The sequence below is a fragment of the Marmota monax genome, unplaced genomic scaffold (assembly GCF_021218885.2).
Source record: "Marmota monax isolate L192 unplaced genomic scaffold, Marmota_monax_Labrador192_F-V1.1 WCK01_AAM20220418_F8-fsc00175, whole genome shotgun sequence".
NCBI classification, from domain to species: domain Eukaryota; kingdom Metazoa; phylum Chordata; class Mammalia; order Rodentia; family Sciuridae; genus Marmota; species Marmota monax.
Genome location: NW_026695246.1, coordinates 3486790 through 3493898, shown reverse-complemented (window position 1 = coordinate 3493898; position 7109 = coordinate 3486790).

Below are 7109 nucleotides of genomic sequence, written 5' to 3'. Positions count from 1 at the left end.
CACCTATCTTAGTTTAGGTGACTGTAACAAAAACCAGAGACTGGGTGGCTTATAAACAACAGAGTTTTTTTCTTGCAGTTCTGATCAGGATGTCAGCATGGTCAAGTGCCGGTGAGGACCCTTTTCTGATTTTCAGAGTATTTATTTCTAAATGACCTTCTAAAGGCCTGTCTTCCAATACCATAACATGTGGGGTGTTAACATGTTCTTGGAAGGCACAAACATCTATTCCATAATACCATCTTAATCCTTTTTAAGTGCATAATATGGTAGTGTTCACTATATTCATTGCTGTATAGCAGATCTCCAGAACATTTTTACATTGCAAACATGGAATTCTATACCCATTGAACAATTCTCCATTCCCCCTCACCCAACTTAGCCCTTGATAACCATCATTCTATTTTTTTCTATGAGTTTGACTACTTAAGATACCTCATATAAGTGAAATCATACATTTGACTTCTATGACTGATTATTGCCCTTAGCATAATGTACTCAAGTTCCATCCATCTTGTAGCATGTGAACAGATTTTTCTTACCTTTTTTTTAGGTTGAATTATTTTCCATTGCATGCATATACTGCATTTTTTTTTTTGGTCTATTTTTCCATCTATGAACACTTGGGTTGCTTTCATTTCTTGTTTATTGTGACTAATGTGACCATGAACATGAGAATGCAAATATCTTTTTGAGACACTTTTTTCAATTCTTTTGGATATATATCCAGAAGTTGGATTACTGGTTTGTATTGTAGTTCTCTTTTGCATCTTTTGAGAAAACACTATAATGTTTTCTTTATTGGTTGCACCATCTAGTATTTCTACCAATAATGCATAAGGGTTGTAATTTCTCCACATCCTAGCCAACATTTGTTATATTCTGCCACATGTTTTCTTAAATGAGGATTTATAACATGTAACCCCTCCTCCAGGGGTTATCAAAAAGGTATGTGTTTGAAACATGAAAAGTGATATATTTAAAACACTCTTGAGTATTAGAAAATTAATCCATCAGTGAAAAGACAGTGATGTTTTCTGTATAAGTCAGATTCAAAGGATATGTTCTTATTTTAGAGAACTGGATGTTCTTAGATATTTAATTAAGAATCTAGTCCATGGGAAATTAACATTGAATAAATGTTATTTTCATGTGAATTTCAATTATCTACATCCCAAAAACTTCATGAGAGCAGAGGCATGAATGAAAATTTATTTTAAAAAATTTTTTAAAAATATTTTAGGTTGAATACATAAAATTGTTATGTAAATAACAATTTTTTTAAACCAAATGTTTTATAAAACTCTTGCCCAAACTTAGGACAGTTAGTGATGATGGGAATGATAAATTTGACACATTTTTTTTTTCTCTTCTGAGGCTACTCTTTAAAGTGAAATAAATAGTCATGGCAGCTTATTCTGACCTGTTTCCTTTATGTTTCCAAGACTTCTTTGTTCAATGCCAAAAGAAAGGAATAGAAAACTTTTTTAACATTTGTGATTAATGACTATGCCGAATGAAGTTACACAGCATAATTTATAGGGTACCATATCATACAAGTCCCTCGAGGCTTTTTATACTAAAATAAAAAACTATATAAACACAGAACTTATCTGTAAATTAAAATGTAATATTTAGTTTTGTATCAGTTGAAGCAATAATACAATTTTTTTCTTCATTATAACCAAAAATTCTCATCCCAAGTATATGTCTTGTGTATTACCTTAAATTTTTATTTTTGTCTTGAGTTATTCTGAATTTTCCTTGTTTTTACAGTATTAAACTCATATGCTCTTACCATTCAAAGCTTGTCAAAAACTTATAATAGAACAAACTTAACCCATAGGCATACAAATTTGATGTTAGAGAATTTTCTTCATTTTGCATTGCTGTTATTTGAAAGATTTGTAGGTAGGCAGGGAGGAAATTATAGACTAATACTTTTATATTATTTTACATCTAGATTTAATGTCTTCAAATCTAATCATGTTGTTATTATGACATTTTGGATTTGTACATACTTTTACAAAATCTTTCACATTAATTTTTTTCTTAGCATTCTCACAAATATTCTATGAAAAAGGAAGGACAAGTATTTTTACAGATCCTTTTATAGATAAGAAGATGAAGTCAGAGGACATTTCAGTGACCTACCCAAAGTCACTCAATAATTAAGTGGTAAAGGCAAAGCTCTAGTTTTTTGATCCTGATTCTCACAGGTCTGTGTCATATTGTACAATGTGGGTTTAGAGCACTCAGAAAATGTGATGGATTCAGAGGGATCATTTCTAATTTCTAACCATATTGATATAGAAGTATTGTAACTTTATGTACATATTCCAGAATATCTTTGTTTTGTGACCCCAGCTATAAGTCTCAGAAAAGTTTTTTGACTGAAGGGAATACTATGTTCCCCTATAGCACGAATCTGAACCTCAGTGACTGATGTTTATCAAAAAAAAAGGTAATGGAATGAAAATGATTAAACAACTCCAAGTAAGAGCCTCAGTACCAAGCAAATAGTTACAAAAATTATGAGGATTAACAAGACATGGAGGCAACTAAATTTTGTTGAGAATATTGAATGAAAGCAGATGTACTCAAAGAAACACCAAAGACTCAATTGTCAAAGATGACACCTTGATCAGGTGTATAAAAAAAGACTGAGAATTTTTTTTCACAGGTGATAATTAATTCTCTGAAACAAGAATGTGGTAAATATGAATAAATTAGCATAAAACAAGGTGACATGGGGCCCACTGAATGGTGCTCATAAGGTCCCCTGAGTCATGGCAGGACAAAAACTGAGATGTCTCAAGGTTTCCTGCAGGCTCTGAAGTGAGGAAGCCCTAACAAACTGGTTTCAGCTGCTTATCTTTATCAAGTTCTATAAAAGATTATGTCTAGTGAAGCATGTATATTTCTGATTACAGAGTATGGGTTCAATCAATCTCAACAAAATCTTAATTTGTCTGCATAAAGTTAAAAAATTCCTCCAAGAGTTGTTTTTAAAGATAAATGGACAGGATGGGGGGCAATCTATATAAACAGAAGAATTTATGAAGAATTTCTGCCTTAAGATTTTACAGGTATTTCTGATGTCCTGCCTGTGAGAAGGAATAGGAAGAAGCTGTTGTATTAGAAACTGTTTAGGGCCCTTACACTCCCCACATTTCCTAGCTTTTCATTTAATGTTGCCACCATAAAATGCCTTGTTTCAATCTCAGTAGCTATGAATACTTTTCAGTGAAATACCTTGAGGACTTTTGTGTTTAGCCTGTTTAAATTTATTAATTTCTTACATTTTTTTTCTTCATAGGTTCTCAGCTTCCAGCTCATTAATCATGCTGATAATTCTCTAGAATTTTTCCATACACAGTTATGTAGCTTAAAATTAGACACAGTGAGTGCTTGGCCAATGTTAAGTCTAATGAGATGACATTCTCATGAAATTTGCACATGAGACAATGATTAATAAAAAAAGCAGACATGAAATAAAAGTTACATGGTATCCAGATCTCAGAGAAGACCTAATGTGCTATATTACATCTGGCTGAAAGTAAACAAGGAAACTGAATCTGTTGTGCTGTTACCATTTGCAAATAACCTAAGCTCAAAATTTTATGCCTAAGATTCCAAATGACACCGGTTATCACATTTTTTTCTGCCCACAATACACAACCACCACGACCATCACTGCCCCAACTTCTTTTGTTCTTCAATTTATATAAGTATCAGAATCTTGGTGGGATATAGGAAAGCAGAGTGATAATACCAGAAATGATTAGGAACTGGAATATAACATGCAGAGGTGAAGGCAGGATCTATACAATGTAACTTGAGAGAGAATTTGCCCACAAAGAGAGAAGTACCTCACTTAGTAAGAGGCATGACTCCAGAACCAAACTTCTAGGTCTGAATTCTGACCCTTACCAGTTGTTTGATACTTAGCAAGTCACTCAACCTTCTAGCCTTAGAATCCTTATCTGTAAAATGAGGCTAGTAATTATACATACACTATAGAGTTTTACAAAATTAAATAAGTGAAACCTTTGTAATTGTTTATGGGATCTGAAACAGTCATATAATTACTTATTCCTGTATATTTTAAAAATAATTTTAAGGGCTGGGGTTGTGACTCAGTGGTAGAGCACTTGCTTAGTATGTGTGAGGCCCTGGGTTCTATTCCCGGAACCACATAAAAATAAACAAATAAAATAAATAAAGGTATTTTGTCCATCTACAACTAAAAAAAATTTAAAAACATAATAATTTTAAGAAAAGTCCTTGATACTTTGATGAAAATAAGCATGTACAAAGGATAACTGAGATCATCTTTGCCCTTGAGCAATGAGGAGCAATCCAGATGATTGTAAGTTCTTCAAAAAGTGTGCAGATTGTTGGCCAGTATCACAGTCAGATCATTTGCATCAGGCTTGCAGTTAATGTGAACCAATTCAATATCCAAGTTCAGTAGCTGGGGAAAATAACAAGTGCATATGATAGAACAAATGACGAATACATAGGCCCAAGGTCCCATGAGTTGACATTTCTCTCAGCAAGCAACACATCAGCAACTATATATTTATCCATGTCATTTAATTTCTCCTAGAAACTAAAGACAAAGTTGAATATCTGTAAGTATTTGAATTTCAGGCTTTTCATAGAATATTATTAAATATACAAAGAACATAGGCTCATTCAATATTTTTACACATGACTATTTGACACAGGACCTTTATCCCTTAAGCTATTTCATGATTATCCTTTAAATTAGTAGCATACACTAGAGCTGATATTCATAAATTTGTCTTTGGTGCCCTACCCTTATGTTGTCAATGTTTATTTACAGGCCTTAACATTTAAGAACACATTTTTTTAGTTTCTGTTGCATTTAAAAGTCATAGGAACAGTAAAAGTGGCCAGACATAGATGGGTATATATTGTATGATTCCATGCATATAAAATTCTAGAGAGGGGAAAGTATAATGATAAAAAGCTAATCAGTGTTTACCTAGGGCTAGAGACAAAGGGAAGAAGGACTGCAAAGGGCCCCAGGAAATCTTTGGAGGTGATGAAAGTGATCTGCATTTCTGTTGTGATGAAGGCTTTTTAGTACATGAGCATCAAGAAAGACTGACCAATTTGTATATTTAAAGGGAATTAGATTACTACATACAACTTACACCTACCTCAATAAGGTGACTTAATAAATAAAATTCATAGGAAAATGTTTAGGGTCCCACACAAATATAATTGGGACTGCTCAAGAGCTAGAAGAAAGGTTTCTAGCTAAAGATCAAGTGCAGTTCTACTCAACTACCTAAAATACAGAAATACAATTTTTACTGGAACAAATTAAACTAAAACTAGCATCTTAAAAAAGGTCATAGAACTAGGATGTCATCTAAGACAAAACTGAAAATCTGTGTTGTTATAAACTTGATGCCTAGAGAAATAAAACAAGAAGATGCGGACAGGTTTGAGGTGCCTGTCTCTTTACAGAAAATGAAATGGGCTATTGCATGCAGAGTTGTCAGGAATATTATAGTGACTGATGGTTCAACCTGAAAATTTTATGGAATCAGATGTTAAAGCTCTTCTCAAAACTCCTAATGGAGCTAGCATAAAGGATACTTGCTCAGTATTTTCCTTGTACTTCATAAAAATCTTCCATCCCACATCAGAATTTTAGAGTTCACATTATAATTAATTATGCCTATAGAGTGTTGGCACATGCAAAAGGGTCATAGAGAAGGCTTTATGTCTCATATAAAACACCATCACAGGGTTACAACATACTATTGCACTCATTACAATTTACCACAAGCCTGACAAAATAATCAAATTCACTGGATTAAAACTGAATTAGTCTCCTCATTAAACTGGTACAGCCTGCTTCACACATTCAAAGTTCAATTATAGCTATATATATATTTTTACCATTCTCCAATCCATTACCAAATCACTCATATATCAAATAGCTTTAAGTCTAGTCTATTTTACTTGAAGTTTCTCCCTCCACCTAAACTATTAAAACAAAACAGGCTACAGCAATCTAGAGGCAGGGTAGGTATTATCGTGTCCAGGAGAGCACAGGGTGCCCACAGGTCTATGGCTGCCATTGCTTTTTTGCTGGACTCAGTGTTACAACACTGTCCAACTTAAAACTCTGTTTCCCCAGTCCAGCTCGTGATATAAAAGCTTGGTTTGAAGAGGTGGTCAACACCTCCCAGGGTGGTGTATTTTTGGAGTTGACACTGTGATGCACGAGCATTGCTCTGAAAAGCTCAAGCCTGCACCACAGTGAAAAGTCTGAGGTGGACTTTCAGCATTAGTCATGTTTCCTACCAAAAGTCATTACTTTAATTTCCTGCAAAATTTTGTTTGGTGCCCAGACGCATAAGCCTAGCATCTGTCTAAAGCTAATTTTACTTAAGACAATTTTATGTCAGAAGACTCACTGCCCTTCTTTGCATCTGAGAACTAACTGTTCAGGGTAAATCTAGTTCAGCCTTAACAGGTTATTTTAGCTTCCTAGGGGAAATGGAGGTACTTCAGAGATCCCGAAGAATAGTCCCAAAGGTGACCTTGAGATCATCAGAGTTGCCATACAAAGTGCCAAGACTGGATGGTTTAAGCAATAGTACTTTATTTCTCACAGTTCTGGAGGTTAGGAGTCTGATATCAAGGTACCTACAGATTTAGATCTGGCCAGGGCTGTCTTCTGGTTTTCAAGAGCTGTGCTTTTTCAGATGGTGGAAAGAGAGTTCTAGTGTTTCTTCCTTTTCTAAAAAAGACAGCCATCCCATCATGAGAACCACAACCAAGACCTTATCTAAATGTAATTACCTAAGTCCCCGTCTTTAAATACCACCATATTAGAGGTTAGTACTTCAATATATGATTTGAAAGGGGGAACTGAACACACTTCAGTCCCTAATACCATCTTCTATCCAAGGTCTTTCCATAAGCAGAAATCTCAGGGTAATGACATCTATGACAAAGAAAAAAAAATGTATTTTGCTAACCTTTAGTCGTAAGAAAATGTTTATCTATTATAACAAATGCAGTTGGCACCTTATTCACACCCTCTTGTTAGTTATCAT